Source organism: Hypanus sabinus, chromosome 13 (assembly GCF_030144855.1).
Source record: "Hypanus sabinus isolate sHypSab1 chromosome 13, sHypSab1.hap1, whole genome shotgun sequence".
NCBI classification, from domain to species: Eukaryota; Metazoa; Chordata; class Chondrichthyes; order Myliobatiformes; family Dasyatidae; genus Hypanus; species Hypanus sabinus.
Window position 1 is genome coordinate 11,303,092 of NC_082718.1, and position 23,943 is coordinate 11,327,034.

At 45.2% G+C, this 23,943-nt stretch overlaps 2 protein-coding genes across 12 annotated transcripts in view; one reads left to right on the forward strand and one right to left on the reverse strand.

Annotated features, from left to right (window-relative positions):
* The window catches only part of fbxo18 (F-box DNA helicase 1), a 98,823-nt gene extending 96,637 nt beyond the window's left edge, over nucleotides 1–2,186 (reverse strand). For 4 of the 11 annotated variants that reach the window (XM_059987097.1, XM_059987098.1, XM_059987105.1 and 1 more), the window contains exon 1: nucleotides 2,051–2,182. The gene's annotated coding sequence lies outside the window, so the exon portion shown is untranslated. Of the gene's footprint in view, nucleotides 1–2,050 lie in introns of all 11 variants that reach the window. The other 7 variants (XM_059987102.1, XM_059987103.1, XM_059987101.1 and 4 more) reach the window with 5 other exon arrangements.
* Nucleotides 1–23,943, forward strand: part of LOC132404301 (zinc finger protein 850-like) — a 50,430-nt gene that overhangs the window by 5,771 nt on the left and 20,716 nt on the right. The gene's annotated exons all lie outside the window — the stretch shown is intronic.

A 23,943-nucleotide genomic window follows, 5' to 3' on the forward strand; every position in this document is an offset into this window, starting at 1 on the left:
CTGAATATCAAATTGCAACCACATCCTATTACTGCAATTTTCGGTTTACCAACGGTGGATAATAGTTGTTTAGCCCTCTCAGCTCAACAGATGATTGCATTTGTTACATTAATGGCTAGAAGATCTATCCTATTGAACTGGAAAGAAATTAATCCTCCAACTATATTTCAGTGGTTTTCTCAAACTATCCCTTGTTTGAGTTTAGAAAAAATTAGAAGTGTTGTCTTTGATCCTTCAGTTAAATTTGAAGAAACTTGGAGACCATTTATTCAACATTTTCATATGAGCTAAACTGACTTTTCCTAAACCTTACTTCTATTATCCTTAATTATTTGGATGGAGGTGCAGAATTATTGACGCTACTGTGTATATTTGACATAATGCAATGGACCATGTTGGTTAGTTTTTTTCCTTTTTTTTGGGAATTTTAAAAATTTTCTTTTTTTGTAATTACTATGAGTTTGGGAGGATATATATATGTATATATATATGGATTATCATTTATTTGAATGTAAATCTATTAATTATGTACTCTCAAACTCTCTGTATTCATGTTTCATTTATGTTTGTTTAAAATTAATAAAAAGATTTAAAAAGAAAAAGAACGTTTCAGGTAGCATTGGTCAGTGCAAAGGCCATTCCTTTGATCTAATACATTCTGGTTTACACATGTGACAAAAGGCAGTGGAGAAAGAAATTCAGAGATTAAGAGCTGCACAGGCTTTTTAAATATGTGCTTAAACTGCTGTTTTTTCGATATGCCAGATATGAGCAATGTTTATGATCTATAACCAGATAGTAAGCCACCAAGATGTTAAGTCAGGAATTCAGTAGCAGTGAGTGCATGGACGCCTTCCACAGGTAGAGACCGAGTCAAGAGTTTATCAGTAAACATGAGGGAGGAAGGAATCAAGAACAACGCTGATAGAGGAGCATCAGGAGGGAGGGGATACGAGGGAGAAAGGCAAAATTCAGTCCTAAATTGTGGCAGTGAGAAATGGATTGTTCTGCAAATATCCAGTGGGGGGTGGGGACACTAGATCTAGGTGCACACTGGTTAGGTCACCGCTGGGTACCGTGTGCAGTCCAGCAATCATTTTGCAGGAAATGAGAAGTTGCTCTGAACGGGGTGCAGAGGAGAGTTACGTGGATGCCACTGGCATCAAGTCAGGATCCATTTATTTGGAAGCTAAATGTACACTTATTTGTGGTGTGCAAAATTACAAGAGGCCTAGAGTAAATAGGAGGGCCTGATTTCGCTCAGTAGAGTGGTCAAGACAAAGAGGGGCATAGTAATAAGGTATCTGAAAAAAAATGGGAGAGATAAAGAATGTCTTCCACCCAGAGGACAGTAGGGGGTCTGGAACACATTTCCTGAAAAGGTGATGGAGGCAGAAACTTTCATTATATTTCAACAATGCCAGAATGCATCAGTGAAGAGTCCCAACCGGTGGGGTGGCACGCCGAATGCTGAAGATGTAATTAAGCTGGGTGGCTGCTTTTTGACCAAGGGGACTCGTGTCCTATTTTTTGATCAAAGCTATGGATCATGTGAGGTGAAGTGGGATGAATGTATTTAACTATTTATTAGCAACACACATATTGCTGCAGGAACTCAGCAAGTCAGGCAGCATCTGTAAAGGGAAATGAAGAGTTGACGTTTAGCCCCAAAGGCCCTTCATCAGGACTACGGTTCTATCGCCAGGTAATCTGGTTCAATACCTTAATATGGAATTCCAACTACACCACTCGATACCAATATTACTTATGGACACACGGGTCGACAACTTCCTCACTTTGCTCTCAAAACAATGCAGAACATCAACATTTTTTAAAAAAAATGCTGGAAACACACAGCAGAGTACGTGTAGCAAATGAAACGTTTTAGATTGAAGCCCTTTGGTTAGAATTGGAACTTTCTGCTTCATTGTTCCGACTCGACAGGGCCATATCATTGTCCGGGGTTTGTTCAAATCAATACAGTCGGACACGAAGGCAAGGCAATCTGCTACTGGCGAATCAGCCGACTGTAAAAGCGTTCTGTACTTACAACACACAGGGCTAAACTGCACCCCAATCCTTCAGCTGCTGCATTGTCACTTTCTCAGTTCCAGCGCTCGCAACTTCCAGCTGCCATCTTCCTGCGCTGAGTGACGGGCGCAAACCTCTGATTGACGGCACCAGATCGCCAATCAGAAGGCCCATTGGCTGTGCTTTACCAATCAGGCGGAGGAAAGAGGCGGGATCTTGCTCCGTAATTGAGTCTGGGACAACTTCGCGGATTTCTTTAACCACATTGAACTGTAAATTTCTAGCGTCTGTCTGCAGGGAACAGATACATTTCAAGGTATTCGCCAATCAATGACGCACCTCCAGGGAGTCCCTTCCAAAAAGTATTGCCCTTTGCGGGGACTGACCAGGATCCCTCTGAAACATTGATACACTCCCAATGACCCGCCCCAGCAACATCGGCGTACAGTCCGAGGGAATCCTTGCAGCCATTAACTCTTTATCTGGCCTGAAACGTTGCCTGTTGTCAGAAATGACTTCAGGTCTCAGCCAAAGTTGCAGAGTGGTAAACCTTTATTCACGAGTCTGCAGAGTCGGACCCAACCAGCTCACGCCAGGTTGAGTCCCGTTTAACACTGTTAAAGCCTTTTTATACTATAGTTAAGTTTCACAATCTCATAGACTCCCACCCCCACTCCGCGCTTCTCAGCAGGTTTCGATTATCTTTGCCCCAGACAGCCTCTACCCCCATGTTGCAATATCTCGTCTTCGCAAGTTTGCTTAATCAGTCCTCACCCTTGTGTTGCAAGCTCACTCTGTGTCAGCACATTCTAAATGAACTCCTTCATTACCGTCATCAGCTTGTTCACTTCTCACAACTGTTTATTCATTTTCATCATTGCTGCCTGGCTTGCTGAGTTCCTCCAGCATTTTGTGTGTCTTACATTAATTACTGTTTTTAACAGCCAGTTATTTATTAAGTGTGTGGGCGCATGGCCAAGTGGCTAAGGCGTTCGTCTAGTGATCTGAAGGTCGCTAGTTCGAGCCTTGGCTGAGGCTGCATGTGTGTCCTTGAGCGAGGCACTTAACCACACATTGCTCTGCGACAACACCAGTGCCAAGCTGTATGGGTCCTAATGCCCTTCCCTTGGACAACATCGGTGGCGTGGAGAGGGGAGACTTGCAGCTTGGGCAAGAGACAGTCTTCCGTAAAAAAAAACCTTGCCCAGGCTTGCGCCCTGGAAACTTTCCAAGGTGCAAATCCATGGTCTATCAAGACTAACAGAGGCCTACACGTTTATTAAAACCATTCAGTGGGATGGCCTACTTGGACCTCAGACTGGCCAGGAAGAGGAGGTTATCTGGTATGAGAGTGTCAGGGCTGCAATGTCACTCTGAAGGACTCTTCATCTCACGTTCTTGATATTAATTCTTTACCATTTTTTTCTATTTGTATTTGCACAGTTTGTGTGTCCTTCCCATTGGGTGTGGTCTTTCATTGCTTCTATTGTGTTTCTTACGTTGCTTCATGTATTTACTGTGAACACCCGCAAGAAAGTGAATCTCTGGACATATATGTACATTGATAATAAATTTACTTTGAACTTTGGTAATTAATAATCCTCACTTTGCTATAGGGGCCCTATAGAACACAGAACTTTACAGCACAGCACAGGCTCTTCAGCCCACCTTTTAACCTATCTAAACCTTCCCTCCCATATAACCCTCCATTTTTGGTCATCCATGTGCCTACCTCAGAATTTCCTAAATGCCCCTAATTCATCTGCCTCTACCACCACCCCGACAGGGATTTCTACACACTTGTCACTCTCTATGTAAAACACTTAGCTTTGTCATCCTCCTTTACTGAAATCACCTTAAAATTATGCCCCCTCACATTAACTATTTCTGCCCCAAGAAAAAGTCTCTGGCTATCCACTTGATCTATGCTTCTTAACTTGTACACCTCTATCAAGTCACCTCTCATCCTTCACTCCAAAGAGAAAAGCCCTATCTCACTCAACCTATCTTCATAAGACATGCCCTCTAATCCAGGCAGCATCAGGGTAAATCACCTTTGCACCCTCTCTGAAGTTCCCACAGCCTTCCTATAATGAGAGGACCCGAACTGAATACAATACTCTGAGTGAGGTCCAACCAGAGTTTTATGGAGCTGCAACATTACCTCATGGCTCTTGAACTCAATCCCCAACTAATGAAGGCATATATGCGTACTTCCTGGTCTTTTAAGAAAGGGTAGGTGATTTGGGTCAATATTGCTTGGAGCTGAGGAGAATGGGGGACAACCTTAATCAAACATTCGATCCTAACGGAACAGAGTAGATGCTGAGACACGAGATTGCAGATGCTGGAAGCTGGAGCAACAGACCAAATAACTGAGGGAATCTGCAGATCAGGGAGCATCTGTGCAGGGAAATGGGGAGACAGTGTTTCAGGATGCGAACCTGTATCTGAGATGCATCACTACAGGAGAGTCTTGAGCAACCAGCCGTAGCTACAGGATGAAGGGTTGGTCATTGAGAGCTCAAGTACATAGCAATTTTTTCTCTCGGAGGGCAGTGAATCTTTGAGAGTCTCTGCTCGAGAGAGAGGTGCAGCTGGATCATTCAATATACCTAAAATGGAGCTAGATAAATATTTGAAAGATCAGGGAGTTGAGGGATTTGGTGAGGTGGCAAGGGAGAGAAGATGTGACCTGGAGCAAATCAGTCGTGATTATATTGAAAAGTGAGACAGATTTGAAGGGCCAAATGGCCATCTCCTCCTATTTTCTTGTGCCTTATCTAAGCCTCATTTGCTCTGCCTCTTGTTTTTCCGTATCATTAGCTGTCTTGCTTCATAAGGCGGGTGTAACATCCTCATGTCTACATCTCTTGTTGCACGTAAAACAATCCATGCTGAAAGAACAGCTGGGAACTCTTCCTGGTGACCCAGTCAGTATTTACTCTCAGTTGATGTAGTAACATACTGGATAAGCAGCCAGAGATCGGGCCTGTTGAATCTCCAGGAGCAGGGAATGTTAATTTTACTGAAATAAATAGTCATTTAATGATTAATATGAAAGAACCGCGTTGTTGTAATTGAAAATCCTTCAACTAAAAGAAAAAAATCTGCCATTTTTAATTGGCCTATATGCCCAATGTGGTTGAATCTCATCTGCCACCTCAGTATGGAGACAATAAATACCAATGCCCACACACCCTGAAAAGAAACAAAAATATGTATTTTCTCACTGTTTTTGGGAGTTTGCTAGTGACCAAGATTTTCATCATAACATTAGTTCCATTCCAAAATATTCTATGTGTTTTAAGAGCATGAATCTTTGAAAGTTGGTCTCCCTTATCCTTATCATTAGTTGGTCGGATTAATGCTATTAAAATGATGATTTTACCGAAATTTTTATATTTATTTCAAGCCTTACCAATTTTTATTCCTAAATCTTTTTTTGACAACATTGATTCAAGAATTTCCTCATTTGTGTGGCAAAATAAAAACCCCAGGTTAAGTAAAAGGCAATTACAAAAATCTAAAAAAGATGGTGGTTTAGCTTTACCTAACTTTAGATTTTACTATTGGGCGAATAATATTCGTAACCTAATGTATTGGAAATTAGATTTGGATTCACCATTGTGCCCACAGTGGGTAAATTTGGAAAGTAATGAGGTAAAAGGATATTCTCTATTCTCTGTTCTTGGTTCTTTTCTTCCTGCTGATTTAGTTAAATTCAATAAACAGATATCTAATCCTGTTATCAAACATACATTACGAATTTGGTTTCAATTTCGTAAGTTTTTTACTCTGAAAAACTTTGTTCTTGATAGCCCTATTTTACTTAATTTTTTTTTCAAACCTTCCTTGACAGATCAAGCTTTTAGCATATGGAAAAGGAAAGGTATAAAATGTTTTCGTGATCTTTTTTCTGAAGGTACTTTGATGTCTTTCGACCAACTTTCCAACAAATTTAAATTACCTAAATCTAATTTTTTCAGATATCTACAAATCAGAAATTTTTTACATAAAGTTCTACCATCCTTTCCCAATTCAACTTCAATGGATTTCTCAGATTTGATTTTGACCTTAAATCCTTGTCAGAAGGGATTAGTAGCTTTTATTTATAATATGATTATGAAGATACAACCAGAAATATCAGATAGAATTAAACAAGAATGGGAAAAAGAACTTCGATATAATATATCAACAGATAAATGGGAAAAAAATTTACAAATGGTTAATTCTTCTTCTATATGTGCTAAACATGCTTCAATACAATTTAAAATTGTACATAGAGCTTATATGTCTAAAGATAAGCTTGCTCGATTCTATTCTCATATTAACCCTCAATGTGACAGATGTCATTCAGAAGTGGCTTCATTGACCCACATGTTTTGGTCATGTCCCACTTTATATAACTATTGGAAGGACATATTTGCTACCATTTCCTCAATTTGGAATATCGATTTACAACCTCATTTTATTACTGCAATTTTTGGTATACCAAATGAGGATGGTAATCAATTTTCCCCTTCAATCAGACGAATGATTGCTTTTGTAACATTAATGGCCAGAAGGTCTATATTACAAAACTGGAAAGAAGTAAATCCTCCTACCACGTTTCAGTGGTTTTCTCAAACTATTTCTTATCTGAGCTTGGAAAAAAATTAGAAGCACTATTTTTGACTCATCAATTAAATTTGAAGAAACTTGGGGACTGTTCATTCGACATTTTCATATGAATTAATTTGGCCTTTTTCAGACCTTCTTTCTGCTTATTCTTGTTCAGGTATGGAGTTCCGGAGTTTTTGACACTATCATATACTTATAAACTGTTATTATTGCCCATGTTAGTTTAGTTTAGCGTTTTTTTTTCTCAATATATATATTTTTTACATATTTTCACATTTTTTTTTCTTTTGACGATTATTTTTGTTTTTTTTCATATATAATTATATAGACTTGATTGATTAATGTACTTTTTTGTTGATGTTTAATAGGATATTATTATCCTATTATTAACGCAATTTCAAGTCTATTATATTCACAACCTGTTCGTTATTATGTTATGTTTTTTTTATATATATGAAACTCAATAAAAAGATTGAAAAAGAAAAGAAAGGAACCTGAGGATGTAAATTCAGCAACTCCTTCCCCTCTGCCATCAGGTTTCTCAACGGTCCATGAATCCATGAACACTATCTCACTAGTTCTGCTTTCTTCCTTCACTATTTATTTATTTTTGTATATATTTCTTGTAATTTATAGTATATTTTATGTATTGCACTGTACCGTTGCCACAAAACAACAAATTTCATGACATATGCCAGTGATAATAAACCTGATTTTGATTATTGTATAAATTAATGCCTAAGCTATATTAACTTGTTAATTTATGTTTGTCATATTGACAATGTACTGTGCTAATTCCTGTAGCGTTTCTTACCCAGGGTGTGTAATCAGGTGTAGACATGACCTCCGTTTCCTGGAGGATACATTGTCTCACTTGCTGGAGTTGTCCCCATCTTGCGCAGTTTTCTTGCTTCCCTTCCACACAGGAGAGATGTGATTGCAGCAGTATACCACCAGGGGGAGTGTTGTTCACAGGTGACCTGTTATTACAGCCAAACACCATCAAGTAATAGGGAGGATCTGTCATTCTGACCAAACACCACAAAGTGGGAGTGTCATAGAGTCATAGAAAACTGCAACACAGAAACAAGCCCTTTGGCCCAACTACTCTGTGCCGAATTATTAATCTGCCTAGTCCCGTCGACTAGCATCCAAAGCATAGCATCCATACCCCTCCCATCCATGTAACTATCTAAATGACTCTTAAGTGTTGACTCACCTGGAAGGACTTTTTGTCTATTTGAACCAAACACATCTTTCCTTCCCCTCCCACTTTCTGCTTTCCACCAGGGTTGCTCCCTACGCAACCGACTTATCCATTCATCCGTCCTCACTGATCTCCCTTCTGGCACTTATCCTTGCAAGAAGAACAACTGCTACACATGCCCCTGCACCTCCTCTTTCTCTACCATTCAGGACTCTAAACAGTCCTTCCAGGTGAGGTGACACTTCACCTGTGAGTCTGTTGGGGTCATATACTGTGTCTGGTGCTCCTGGTGTGGGCTCCTGTATATCGCTGAGATCCCACCTAGATTGGGAGACAACCTTGCCGAGCACCTACCACCAGAAAAGTGGGATCTCCCGGTGGCCACCTATTGTAATTCCACTCTCATTCCCATTCTGTTATGTCAATCCATGGCCGCTTTCACTGTTGTGATGAGGCCACACTTAGGATGGAGGAACAACACCTTATATTCCATTTGGGTAGCCTCCAACCTGATGGCACGAGCATCAATGTCTCAAACTTCCAGTAATGCTTCACCCCCCCACCCCTCACCATTTCCCATCCCTTTGTCCCTCTCTCATCTTATCTCCTTGTCCACCCACTGACTGCCTCTGGTGCTCCTCCCCCATTTTCTTTCTTCCATGGCCTTCTATCTCTTTTACCAATCAACTTCCCAGCTCTTTATTTCAGCCCTCCCCCTCCAGGTTTCACCTATCACCTAATATTTCTCTGTCTTCTCCTCTGACCTTTTACATCTACCCCTCATTTTTTTTTCTCCAGTCCTGCTGAAGGGTGTTGGCCTGAAACGTCAACTATACGTTTTCTATATACGCTGGCTGACCAGTTTATGTGTGTTGCTCTAATTTCCCAGGTTATTCTGAGAGCCTTTCTTAAAGAATGGAACAACATTAGTTCTCTGTCAAACCTCTAGCACCTCATGCATTGCTCAGGACGTGTTAAATCTCTGCTAGGGCTCTTGCAATTTTGGCACTATCTTCCCACTAAGTCTAAAGGAATATCTTGGGGATTTATTCACCCTAATTTGTGTCTCAAGACATCATACATCTCCTCCTCTGTAGTCTATGTACTCTGTAGTCTCACTGCTGTTTTGCTCAACTCCTACAAATTGTGTCCATTGCCCAACTGATGTCCAACGGGACCTGTCATTGCCGCATGAAGCCACCAGGTGGGAGTGTTGTCCACATTCAATCTGTCATTGCCGCATGTCGCCACCAGGTGGAAGTATTGTCCACATTCAATCTGTCATTACCGCATGAAGCCACCAGGTGGGAGTGTTGTCCACAGGGGACCTGTCACTGCAACAAGCCACCACCAGGCGGGAGTGTTGTCCACATTCAATCTGTCATTGCCGCATGAAGCCACCAGGTGGGAGTATTGTCCACAGTGGACCTGTCATTGCAACAAGCCACCACCAGATGGGAGTGTTGTCCACAGTCAATCTGTCATTGCCGCATGAAGCCACCAGGTGGGAGTGTTGTCCACATTCAATCTGTCATTGCCGCATGAAGCCACCAGGTGGGAGTGTTGTCCACATTCAATCTGTCATTGCCGCATGTCGCCACCAGGTGGAAGAGTTGTCCACAGGGGACCTGTCATTGCAACAGGCCACCACCAGGTGGGAGTGTTGTCCGCATTCAATCTGTCATTGCCGCATGTCGCCACCAGGTGGAAGAGTTGTCCACAGGGGACCTGTCATTGCAACAAGCCACCACCAGATGGGAGTGTTGTCCACAGTCAATCTGTCATTGCCGCATGAAGCCACCAGGTGGGAGTGTTGTCCACATTCAATCTGTCATTGCCGCATGTCGCCACCAGGTGGAAGTATTGTCCACAGTGGACCTGTCATTGCAACAAGCCACCACCAGATGGGAGTGTTGTCCACAGTCAATCTGTCATTGCCGCATGAAGCCACCAGGTGGGAGTGTTGTCCACATTCAATCTGTCATTGCCGCATGAAGCCACCAGGTGGGAGTGTTGTCCACATTCAATCTGTCATTGCCGCATGTCGCCACCAGGTGGAAGAGTTGTCCACAGGGGACCTGTCATTGCAACAAGCCACCACCAGATGGGAGTGTTGTCCACAGTCAATCTGTCATTGCCGCATGAAGCCACCAGGTGGGAGTGTTGTCCACATTCAATCTGTCATTGCCGCATGTCGCCACCAGGTGGAAGTATTGTCCACATTCAATCTGTCATTACCGCATGAAGCCACCAGGTGGGAGTGTTGTCCACAGGGGACCTGTCACTGCAACAAGCCACCACCAGGCGGGAGTGTTGTCCACATTCAATCTGTCATTGCCGCATGAAGCCACCAGGTGGGAGTGTTGTCCACAGTGGACCTGTCATTGCAACAAGCCACCACCAGGTGGGAGTGTTGTCCACATTCAATCTGTCATTGCCGCATGAAGCCACCAGGTGGGAGTGTTGTCCACAGTGGAGCTGTCATTGCAACAAGCCACCACCAGGTGGGAGTGTTGTCCACAGTCAATCTGTCATTACCGCATGAAGCCACCAGGTGGGAGTGTTGTCCACATTCAATCTGTCATTGCCGCATGAAGCCACCAAGTGGGAGTGTTGTCCACAGTGGACCTGTCATTGCAACAAGCCACCACCAGGTGGGAGTGTTGTCCACAGTCAATCTGTCATTGCCGCATGAAGCCACCAGGTGGGAGTGTTGTCCACATTCAATCTGTCATTGCCGCATGAAGCCACCAGGTGGGAGTGTTGTCCACATTCAATCTGTCATTGCCGCATGTCGCCACCAGGTGGAAGAGTTGTCCACAGGGGACCTGTCATTGCAACAAGCCACCACCAGGTGGGAGTGTTGTCCACGTTCAATCTGTCATTGCCGCATGACGCCACCAGGTGGGAGTATTGTCCATGGGGACCTGTCCTTTTGCAGGTCTCCATGAGGTGGGACCTGCCTGACCTTATGAATTCCTGCAGCATTTTGTATGTGTTACTTTGGATTTCCAGCACTTGCAGACTTTCTCATGTTTATGAAACTCCACTGTGAAGTCTCTTTGAGGAATGCCTACCCTGAAGAAGTTTAAATCTTCTTTTCAGCAGAAGTCCAGTGAAATCCTGTCTCGGTGCTCCCCCTCTGTGATCTCTGCAGCTCCCTGACTCCTCAACCGTGTACTCACCCAGACAGTCGCTTCGCTTAACACATTCAATCTAGCCTCCTTCCCCACCGAACTCACCTTTTTATTCTGGCCCCTTCCCCCTTCCTTCTCAGTGCTGAAGAAGGGCCTCAACCCAAAATGTTGACTGTTTATTCATTTCCATGGATGCTGCCCGGCCTGCTGAGTTCCTCCAGCATTTTGTGTGTGTTGCTCTGGATTTCCAGCATCTGCAGACTCGCTCATGTTTAGGAGATGGGAGTGCTGTCAGAATCACAGTGTCATAGAAAAGTACAGCACAGAAACTGGCCCTTTGGCCCATCTAGTACATGCTGAACACACTTAAACATCCTACTCCCAACAATCGGCACTGGGACCAGAACCCTCCATATCCCTACTATCAATGTACCTATCTAAACTTTACCTAAATGTTGAAATTGACTTTGCATGCACCACTTGTGCTGGCAATTCATTTCACACTCACATCACCCTCTGAGTGAAGCAGTTTCCCCTCATGTTCCCCTTAAACTTCACAACTTTTACACTTAACCAATGACCATTGGATGTAGTCCCACTCAATTTCAACGGAAAAAGCCTGCTTACATTTACTCTATCTATAACCCTCTTAATTGTGTACATCTCTATCAAATCTCCTCTCGGTCTTCTACACTCTAAAGAATACAGTCCTAACCTTTCCTTAAAACTCAGGTCCTTTATATCCAGCAACATACTGTGAAACTTTCTCTGCACTCTTTCAACCTTGTTTACATCTTTCCTCCAGGTAGGAGACCAAAATTGCATACAATACTCCAAATTAGACCTTACCAATGTTTAATACAACTTTAACACAATATGCCATCTTTTGTACTCAGTACATTGATTCATGAAGGCCAATGTGCCAAAAAGCTTTATTTATGACCCTACCTACCTGTGACACCACTTTCAATGAATTATGGACCTGTATTCCCAGATGCCTTTGATCTACCACAGTGCCCTACGGTTCACTGTATAAGATCTATCTTGGTTGACCTGCGTAAGTGCAAAACCTGACGCTTGTCTGCATTAAATTCCTTCTGATATTTTTCAGCCCATTTTTCCAGCTGATCCAGATCCCGCTGAAAGCTCTGACAGTTTTCCTCGCTGTCCACTACACCCCCAATCTTAGTGTCATCTGCAAGTTTGCTGATCCACTTAACCATTTTATCATCCAGTTCATTTATATAGAAGAAAAACAACAAAGAATCTAGCACTGATCCCTGTGCCACACCACTGGTCACAGGCACCAGTTAGCGAGGCAACCATCTACCATCACTCCCTGGCTTCTCCCACAAAGCCAATGTTTTGGCTCTCTGAGTATCTAACCTGGCCCCAACATATCAATACAGTTTATAAAGAAGGCGGCTATACTTTATTAGGAGTTTGAAGAAATTTGGCATGTCAACAAGTACACTCAAAAACTTCTATTGTTGAACTGTGGAAGGCATTCTGACAGGCTGCATCACTGTCTGGTATGGAGGGGCTACTGCACAGGACCGAAAGAAGCTGCAGAAGGTTGTAAATCTAGTCAGCTCCATCTTGGATACTAGCCTACAAAGTGCGCAGGACATTTTCAAGGAGCAATGTCTCAGAAAGGCAGTGTCCATTATTAAAAACCTCCAGCATCCAGGGCATGCCTTTTGTTCACTGTTACCAGGATATGATATGCACTCAACAACTAAGGGACAATTGCTTCACTAACTTCAAAGTATCATTGGTTGACTTTTAGCACCTCTGTTGTGAATGGTGATTTATCTTACAAGTAAGAAATTCATAGAACATAGAAATTCTACAGCACATTACAGGCCCTTCGGCCCACAATGTTGTGCCGACCGTGTACCCTACTTCAGAAACTGCCTAGAATTTCCCTACCGCATAGCCCTCTATTTTCCATGTACCTAGCTAAGACCCTATTGTAACTGCCTCTATCACCATCATTGGCAGGGCATTCCATGCACCCACCAATCTCTGAGTGAAAAACTTGCCCCTGATATCCCCTCTGTACCTACTTCCAATTACTTTAAAACTATGCCCCCTTGAGTTAGCCATTTCAGCCCTAGGAAAAAGCCTGTTCACACAATCAATGCCTTTCATCATCTTATACACCTCCATCAGGTCACCTCTCATCCTCCGTCTCTCCAAGGAGAAAAGGCCAAGTTCACTCACCCTATTCTCATAAAGCATGCTCCCCAATCCAGGCAACATCCTTATAAATCTCTTCTGCACTCTCTCTATAGTATCCACATCCTTCCTGTAGTGAGGTGACCAGAACTGAACACAGTACTCCAAGTGGGGTCTGACCAAGGTCTTACAAAGCTGTAACATTACCTCACTGCTCTTGAACTCAATCCCACAGCTGATGAAGGTTAACACACCATATGCCTTCTTAACAACACTGTCAATCTGTGCAGCAACTTCGAGTGTCATAGGGACTTGGCCCCCAAGAACCTCCCCACTGCCAGAACTCTTTCTATTAGTATTATATTCTGTCTTCAAATTTGACCTACTGAAATGAACCACTTCACACTTATCTGGGTTGAACTCCATTTGCCACTCCTCAGCCCAGTTTTGCATCCTATCAATGTCCCACTGTAACCTCTGACAGCCCTCTACACTATCCACAACACCTCCAACCTTTGTGCCAGTAGCAAATTTACTAACCCATTCCTGCACTTCCTCATCTAGGTCATTTATAAAAATCACAAAAAATAGGAGTCCCAGATCAGACCCCTGAGGCACTCCACTGGTTACTGACCTCCATGCAGAATATGACCCATCTACAATCACACTTACCCTTCTGTGGGCAAGTCAATTCTGGATCCACAAAGCTAGTTCTCCTGGGATCTCATGCGTCATTATTTTCTGAAGGAAGCTTGTGTGGGGAACCTTATCAAATGCTTTACTGAAATCCATATACACTACATCCACTGCTCTACTTTCATCAATGTGTTTTCGTACATCCTCAAAGAATTCAAACAGGTTTGTAAGGCATTACCTGCTCTTGACAAAGCCATGCTGACTATTTCTAATCAGATTATGTCTCTCCAAATGCTCATAAATCCTCCCTCTCAGGATCTTCTCCATCAACTTGCCCACCACCATTCAAACATATAAAACTTAACAAATGGTCAATATCCGTAACTAATAATTCAATTCAGTAAAGAAATTGAAGATTTCCGTCCTGTCTTCGAAAGAGCTTGGTTCCGGGTCATGCTTTTCCCCTTGTGCACAAGTAAGTACAATATGTCTGAGTCGTAGGTGCGTGTGTGTGTTTTTGGGCCCAGTTATTATTATAGTTATTTTATTTTATTAACAATGATGACAGGTACAGCAGGTGTTTAGCATGATTCTGCTTGGATTAGAGGCATGTCCCTCTCTAATTAGAAGGAAACGTTGAACAAATTTGCCTTGATTCCTCTGAGTCTCAGAGGTTGAGAGTAGATCTGATACAAGTTTATAAAATTTTAAGGACACAGATTAAATAAACAGCCAGGGTCAAGCTGTCCAATGACAGAAAACATTAATTTAAAGTAACGGGGGTAAGTTCAAAGGAGATGTGAAGGGCAAGTTTCTTTTCACACTGGGATTGGTGGTAGAGGCAGAAACAAGAGCAATTTTAAGAGGCTGCTAGATACGTACATGAGTATGCAGAGAATGAAGGCATATGGACCATCAGCAGTCAGAGAGAATGATCATAATTAGATGCCATTAGTAGCTAGTCTGACACAACATTTTTAAAGATGCCTTAACTGTAGGTAAATTATAACAATCTTTTCATGATGCCTCCATTTCCCAAATTCTTAAAGATAAAGACCCCCCTGAATGTGCATGCTATCGGCCCATATCCTTGCTGAAATCGGATTCTAAGATTTTCACCAAAATCTTGGCCACTAGATTAGAAAGTATATTACCTAAAATTATTTCTGAAGATCAATAAGGCACCTGATCTTCATTTCGAACTGGCAACATAAAAGGCTTCGGGATACAGCTACTGAATGTTGGGCCATCATCAGAAGTTGGTCAGTGGTATCCAGTCACTGGAAGCCGGTCATCTCAGCAAGCAGGATTCATGGGCACGAGTTGTTTCCGTGTTGTAGCCACTTAGTGAATTCAGTCGTTTTCGAGTCCAGCTGAGTTGCCGGCCGTTTTGATGCGAATCCGAGTAGCAGGAAAACAAATTCTGTCGTTTTCATGGCCGGTTGAGACTGAGTCAAGTCGAGAGCCTGTCGTCTGCTGTTCCTGGGCCGAGTGGAGAGCCTGATGTCCGCTGTTCCTGGCTCGAGTGGAGAGACTGTCGTCTGCTGTTCCTGGGCCGAGTGGAGAGCCTGATGTCCGGTGTTCCTGGGTCGAGTGGAGAGCCTGATGTCCGCTGTTCCTGGGTCGAGTGGAGAGCCTGATGTCCGCTGTTCCTGGGCCGAGTGGAGAGACTGTCGTCTGCTGTTCCTGGGTCGAGTGGAGAGCCTGTCGTCCGCTGTTCCTGGGTCGAGTGGAGAGCCTGATGTCCGCTGTTCCTGGCTCGAGTGGAGAGACTGTCGTCTGCTGTTCCTGGGCCGAGTGGAGAGCCTGATGTCCGCTGTTCCTGGGTCGAGTGGAGAGCCTGATGTCCACAGTTCCTGGGTCGAGTGGAGAGCCTGATGTCCGCTGTTCCTGGGTCGAGTGGAGAGCCTGATGTCCGCTGTTCCTGGGTCGAGTGGAGAGCCTGATGTCCGCTGTTCCTGGCTCGAGTGGAGAGCCTGATGTCTGCTGTTCTTGGGTCGAGTGGAGAGCCTGATGTCCGCTGTTCCTGGGTCGAGTGTAGAGCCTGATGTCCGCTGTTCCTGGCTCGAGTGGAGAGCCTGATGTCCTCTGTTCCTGGGTCGAGTGTAGAGCCTGATGTCCACAGTTCCTGGGTCGAGTGGAGAGCCTGATGTCCGCTGTACCTGGGTCGAGTGGAGAGCCTGATGTCCTCTGTTCCTGGGTCGAGTGTAGAGCCTGATGTCCTCTGTTCCTGGGTCGAGTGGAGCCTGATGTCCACAGTTCCTGGGTCGAGTGGAGAGCCTGATGTCCACAGTTCCTGGGTCGAGTGGAGAGCCTGATGTCCACAGTTCCTGGATCGAGTGGAGAGCCTGTCGTCTGCTGTTCCTGGGTCGAGTGGAGAGCCTGATGTCCGCTGTTCCTGGATCGAGTGGAGAGCCTGATGTCCGCTGTTCCTGGCTCGAGTGGAGAGCCTGATGTCCACAGTTCCTGGGTTGAGTGGAGAGCCTGATGTCCACAGTTCCTGGGTCGAGTGGAGAGCCTGATGTCCGCTGTTCCTGGATCGAGTGGAGAGCCTGATGTCCGCAGTTCCTGGATCGAGTGGAGAGCCTGATGTCCTCTGTTCCTGGGCCGAGTGGAGAGCCTGATGTCCGCTGTTCCTGGGTCGAGTGGAGAGCCTGATGTCCTCTGTTCCTGGGCCGAGTGGAGAGCCTGATGTCCACAGTTCCTGGGTCGAGTGGAGAGCCTGTCGTCTGCTGTTCCTGGGTCGAGTGGAGAGCCTGATGTCTGCTGTTCCTGGGTCGAGTGGAGAGCCTGATGTCCACAGTTCCTGGGTCGAGTGGAGAGCCTGATGTCCACAGTTCCTGGGTCGAGTGGAGAGCCTGATGTCCGCTGTTCCTGGGTCGAGTGGAGAGCCTGATGTCCGCTGTTCCTGGGTCGAGTGGAGAGACTGTCGTCTGCTGTTCCTGGGTCGAGTGGAGAGCCTGATGTCCACAGTTCCTGGGTCGAGTGGAGAGCCTGTCGTCTGCTGTTCCTGGGTCGAGTGGAGAGCCTGATGTCCACAGTTCCTGGGTCGAGTGGAGAGCCTGATGTCCACAGTTCCTGGGTCGAGTGGAGAGCCTGATGTCCGCTGTTCCTGGGTCGAGTGGAGAGCCTGATGTCCACAGTTCCTGGGTCGAGTGGAGAGCCTGATGTCCACAGTTCCTGGGTCGAGTGGAGAGCCTGATGTCCGCTGTTCCTGGGTCGAGTGGAGAGCCTGATGTCCACAGTTCCTGGGTCGAGTGGAGAGCCTGATGTCCGCTGTTCCTGGGTCGAGTGGAGAGCCTGATGTCCGCTGTACCTGGGTCGAATGGAGAGCCTGATATCCACAGTTCCTGGGTCGAGTGGAGAGCCTGATGTCCGCTGTTCCTGGGTCGAGTGGAGAGCCTGATGTCCGCAGTTCCTGGGTCGAGTGGAGAGCCTGATGTCCTCTGTTCCTGGGTCGAGTGGAGAGCCTGATGTCCGCTGTTCCTGGGTCGAGTGGAGAGCCTGATGTCCTCTGTTCCTGGGTCGAGTGGAGAGCCTGATGTCCGCTGTTCCTGGGTCGAGTGGAGAGCCTGTCGTCTGCTGTTCCTGGGTCGAGTGGAGAGCCTGATGTCCGCTGTTCCTGGGTCGAGTGGAGAGCCTGATATCCGCTGTTCCTGGGTCGAGTGGAGAGACTGATGTCCACAGTTCCTGGGTCGAGTGGAGAGCCTGATGTCCACTGTTCCTGGATCGAGTGGAGAGCCTGATGTCCGCTGTTCCTGGGTCGAGTGGAGAGCCTGATGTCCGCAGTTCCTGGATCGAGTGGAGAGCCTGATGTCCGCAGTTCCTGGACCGAGTGGAGAGCCTGATGCCCACAGTTCCTGGATTGAGTGGAGAGCCTGATGTCCGCTGTACCTGGGTCGAGTGGAGAGTCTGTCGTCCGCTGTTCCTGGGTCAAGTCGAGAGCCTGCTTTCCTAGTCCTTCTAGCTGAGTACGTCCGGCCGTTTGCCATTACTCTGAGTTGGGCAGTCTGTCCCTCAAGTCCAGGCTTGTGGTTTGTGTCCAAGTCCAGACTTCAAGATGTGTTCCAGTTCCAGGCTGAGTCCAAGCCAAGTTCCAAGTCTGAGTCAAGGTCCCAGTTCCAAGTCTGGCTACAATTCCTAGTCCAGGTTTTACCGGTTTGTTATCCACTGTTTACGTTTGTGTTGACATATTTTTCCTTGCTCCCTGGCCTTCATAGTAACTATCAATAAACACTGTTCTGTTTATTCTACCCTTGTGTCTGTGTTCTGCACTTGGGTCCGCTCCCAATGCCCCCTTGTAACAGATCAGTACTCAGGAAAACAGATAGATCAACTGGTATCTGCAAAGATGACAAACCATGGGATACAGTGGGATCTGTTTAACTGTGACCTGCAATTACAGACCATTCGGCCCATTCACACAACTCCCTTCCACTCCTTTAGTTTACACCACCCCAAGGTTCCTCCAGTTCCCTCCTCCCCGTGTGCTCAACACTTCCAGCCTCAGAGCTACTGTCAGCAGGTGAGCTCATTGACAGGAGAAGGCCATGCGGCCCATTGCCTGGCTTCTGGCCCTGTGAGAGAGCCGGTCCACAGTTCCTACTTCACACAGTGAACCCATGGGAGGCACAAAGTGAAGATTCTCTGTATCCGTCCCTGAGGAAGGAAGGTGCAGCCTGCAGCCAGATATTGATAGAAGGGTTTGGAGGGGGGGATGAACATGATGAAGAAATGCAGGACTTACACTGTAAGTGATAGGATCCTCAGATGTGTTCCAGAACAGAGAGACTTAGGGACACTGAAAGCAGTGACAAAGTAGACAGGATGGTGAAGGAGGCAAATGCAACACTTGGTTTCATCAGTCAGGGCATTGAATGCTAGAGTTGGGATGGAACTATGCAACTGTACAAGTCAGAGGTGAGCTCACACCAGAGGAAGGACGCCATTATGCTGAAAAGGGGCAGAAAAGATTCTCAATAATGTTATGGGGCGTTGGGGGGGGGTGCAGATTGAGTTATAAAGGAAGGCTGGATGGACTGTAACTGTTTTCCCTGAAGCACAGGAGGCTGAGAGGAGAGGGTATATAAAATCAGTAGGTGTATAAATCATGTGGATGGTCACAGTCCTTTCCCCAGGGTAGGGGATGCCTGTTGACATTTTGATCTGAGACTCTTCACCAAACCAAGACTTCTCTGCTTAAATGCTGCCTGATTTTTCCTGCACTTTGTGTGTGTTGCTCTATATTTCCAATATCTGCAGAATCTCTCGTGTTTTATATCTGCTTTTGTAAGTGGTTGCACTTTGACATTTGACACTCAGAATGCCTTTTGATATTGAGTATTTTGTTGTGGGAGCTTGCTGCTGAATTTTCCACATAAAAACAGTAGCTGTTTCTGACGCCTGTGGCGTGGAAGTGGCGTTTACACAATGGCAGATTGATTGCCCAGAAAACACCGCGCGCTTCAGAATTCGCCATAGGTGACTTAGCGATGGTAGTCAGAAATCGGGTGTGCGCACAATGGAGCAGAGACTTAGGCAGGTAGGAGCAGGGCTCCAGGAAGGTTCTTCATCAACACTGGCATCCGCATCCCATCTGAGAGACAATTGCTGTGAGCTCCCGTCTTCTCCCTCTCTCTCAGCCCCACGATCCATAACCGGGGCTTGGGGATTCTGCAGATCAGCGAAGGTGTTGATGCCATTTTCCCGGTGCATCCACATCGCTGGGACCGTAAGGCTGATTTATACTTCTGCGTCGCATCTATGCCGTAGGTACCGTGTACCCTGTGCCATACCAACGCCTTACCCTACACTGTAGGGTGACAGGCACCTCCCCAAAAAAGTAACTCATGCGTCGCGGCGACGCAGACTGCAGCAACTGCGATTGGTCGGCTTGGGAGCATCGCATTTTCCTCCTATGTGTTTCCAGTTGCCTCTTCTCCGCCATATGATGCGAAATAGATGAAACAAGTTGTCAAATCTACCTGCCGACATGTGAAAATGTTTGAAATGCATTTGCTCGTCCATGTCTCTCACGAAGAAACTCATCACAGTGGCATAGAAACCCCACCGCCAACTGGCGTTTAGGTGCACACCAGCGCGTGCTCGCTTCGGCGTAGAGCGACGCAGAAGTATAAATCAGGCCTACGGCATAGCCCATACGCAGAAGTATAAATCAGCCTTAACTGATTGAGGGGTCTCTCGTTTGTTTGGTTTTCTGGGTAGACAGGAAACCATGGGGGATGCCTCAGCACTTTCCCCACCAGTCTTTAGGATGTGTTTGGAAGCGCAGGCAGAGGGAATGGGAACAGGTGGATCTCACAAACACTGCCAATCTCCAGTTATCTTAAATACCAGGATTAGGAGCTCAAAACAAAAATGCAGATCCCAGTTAATCTCGGATGAAGAGTCTATCTTCAATTAGTGCTGCACAGGAAAAAAAGAACAAAATCCTTCCTGCAGCTTTAGTTCTTCAGAAAATATCCTCTGTTCTACCTTTTCTTGTTCTGGATCTTTCTACCCATGAGAACAGATTTTGCACAATCCACTCTGGGTATATGATATCAAACACTGTTATCCCGGGTATGAAGTGAACTGTAGCTTTCACATCACAAAAGTGCCGCACTCCGGTGAGAAAGACTTAAGCCCTTCCCTTCATTTTTATTGGCATTGCCACTGATGACTTCACTATCGTGAATCAGCTGGAGAAGATGGTGTCAGAGTAACTCTCCAGGGGCAGCCATGTAATATCACATGCTCTCTGCAGCGTTCTGAGACCTGGCTAGAGCTTGAAATGATACTAATAGAGGGAGACAGACTGGGTCAAATCACAGATTAAAGATGGGCAGAATGGCTCATTCTTATACAGACAGGAAGTCCATCAAAGAATTTGGTAATCAGTTTGGATGCCTGATTTGTGCCCAGTTAGAAGATGAGGAGTTGTTCTCCAACTTGGTTTGAATCTGGCTGTAACAGTGTAATGTCAGAGCTCACCATCGAGGCCAAAATGATCTCATCTCAAACGTCCTTCACTCAGTGATGTCTTTTGTAACTCCTTTTATGGGTTAAAACAGTAAAGAATTCGACTACAAGAAGATCCCGTACAATTTATTCCTCGGAGGAATAAAGTCCTAACCTGTTCAATCTTTCCCTGTAACTCAGCTCCTGAAGACCCAGCAACATCCTAGTAAATCTTCTCTGCACTCTTTCAATTTTACTGATATCCTTCCTATAGTTAGGTGACCAGAACTGTACTACACAATATTCCAAATTTGGCCTCACCAATGTCTTATACAATCTCACATAACACCTGAACTCCTATAATCAATATTTTGATTTCTGAATGCCAGGATGCCAAAAGCCTTCTTTACAACCCTGTCTACCTGTGATGTCACTTTCAGTGAATTATGTATCTGAACTCCTGGATCCCTTTGTTACTCTGCACTCCTCAGTGCCCTACCATTTATGTGTATGTCCTTCCAAAATGAAACACTTCACAATTGTCTGCATTAAATTCCATCTGCCAATTTCTGGCCCATTTTTCCAGCTGGTCCAGACCCCTCTGCAAGCTTTGAAAGCCTTCGTCACTGTCCACAATGCCTCCAATCTTAGTGTCATCAGCAAACTTGCTGATCTAATTTACCAAATTATCATCTATATAATCGATATAGACAAGAAGCAACAATGGTACCAGCACTGATCCCTGAGGCACATCACTAGCCACATGCCTCCAGTTTGAGAAGCAATCATGCACTACCACTCTGTCTTCTCCCACACAGACAATTTCAAATCCAGTTTACAACCCCTCCATGGATACCTAGAGTCTGAACCTTCTGAACTAATCTCCCATGTGGGACCAAGGCCTTACCAAAGTCCAAGTAGACAACATCCACAGCCTTTCCTTCATCTACTTTCTTGGTACCCTCCTCAAAAAACTCTACAAGATTGGTTAAACACGATCTGCCACTCACAAAGCCATGCTGACTATCCTTAATCAGCCCTTGACTGTCCAAATACTCGTATATTTGATCTCTCAGAACACCTTCCAATAATTCACCTACTACTGATGTCAGGCTCACTGGCCTGTAATTGCCTGGTTTACTTTTTAAACAATGGAACAACATGAGCTACCCTCCAATCCTCTGGCACCGCACCTGTGGCTAAGGACAATTTAAATATTTCTGCCAGGGCCCCTGCAATTTCTACACTAATCTCTCAAGGTCTGAGGAAATATCGTGTCAGGCCTGGGGGATTTATCTACCTTTATTCGCTGTAAGGCAGCAAGCACCTCCTCCTCTTTAATCTATACATGTTCCATGACACTACTGCTTGTTTCCAGGCCTTTGATATATGCTATGCCAGTTTCCTGAGTAAATACTGATGCAAAAAAACTGCTTAAGTTCTCCCCCGTCTCATGAAGCTCCACACATAGACAACCACTCTGATCTTCTCGGGGACCAATTTTGTCCCTTACTATCCTTTTACTCTTAATACGCTCGTAGAAACCCTTCAGGTTTACCTTCACATTATCTGCCAAAGCAACCTCATATCTTCTTTTTGCCTTCCTGATTTCCTTCTTTAGTATTTTCTTACATTTTCTATACTCTTCAAGTACTTCATTTGTTTCTTGTTTCCTATACCTGCAATACACCTCTTTCTTTTCCTTAACCAGATTGCCAGGTTCCCTATGCCTGTTAACTTTGCCTTTAATCCTGGCAGGAACATGCAAACTCTGAACTCTCAAAATTTCACCTTTGAAAGCCTTCCACTTACTGTACACATCCTTGCCAGAAAACAACTTATCCCAATCCACTCTTCCTAGATCCTTTCTCACTTCCACAAAATTGGCCCTTCTCCAATTTAGAACCTCAGCTCGAGGACCAGACCTACCCTTATCCATAATTAACTTGAAACTAATGACATTATGGTCACTGGACCCAAAATATTTGTCTACACATACTTCTGTCACTTGACCTGTCTGGTTTCCTAATAGGAGATCAAGTATTGCATCCTCTCTTGTAGGTACCTCTACATATTGATTTAGAAAACTTTCCTGAACACATTTGACAAACTCCAAGCCATCTAGCCCTTTCATAGTGTGGGAGTCCCAGTCAATATGTGGAAAGTCAAAATCTCCCACTATTACAACTTACTGTTTCTTACATCGGTCTGCTATCTCTCTGCAGATTCGCTCCTCCAATTCTCTCTGACTATTGGGCGGTCTATAATACAACCCTATTAGTGTGGTCACTCCTTTCATGTTCTCCAGCTCCACCCATATGGCCTCTGTAGACAAGCCCTCCGGGCTGTCCTGCCCTCGCACAGCTGTGATATTTTCCCAGGCTAGTAATGCCACTCCTCCCCCCTATCATGTCTGAAACAACGAAACCCTGGAACATTAAGCTGCCCGTCCTGCCCCTCCTGCAACCAAGTCTCACTAATAGCAATAATGTTGTAATCCCACGTGCCAATCCACGCCCTAAACTCACCTGCCTTACCTACAATACTCCTTGCATTGAAATAGATGCACCTGAGAACATTTCTATCATGTACAAACCTTTGATTTCTGTCTATATATGCAGTCCTCACATGGCCTTCATCCTCCTCCACTTCACTAGAGCTTTAAAACTCTAGTTCCCCTCCCCCTGCAAATCTAGTTTGAACCCCCCGGCAGCAAATCTACCAGCAAGAATGTTAGTCCCCCTCCAGTTCAGGTGCAAACCGTACTGGTGGAACAGGTCCCAACTTCCCTGGATCAAAGCCCAATTGTACAGAAACATGAAGCCCTCCCTCCTGCACCACATATTTAGCAGCATTATCTTCGTATTTCAGGCCTCACTAGCACGTGGCACGGGGAGCAATCCTGAGATTGCAAACCTGGAGGTCCTGTCCTTCAACTTTGCACCCAACTCCCTAAACTCTATTTGCAGGTCCTCCACCTCCTTCCTGTCCACGACATTGGTCCCTACATGGACCACGACATCTGTCTGCTCACCCTCCCTCTTGAGAATACTGAGAACTCGATCTGAGGTATTGTGGACTCTGGCACCAGGGAGGCAACAGACCATCTGGGATTCTTGATCTCTCCCATAGAACCTCTTATCTGTCCCTCTAACTATCGAATCCCCT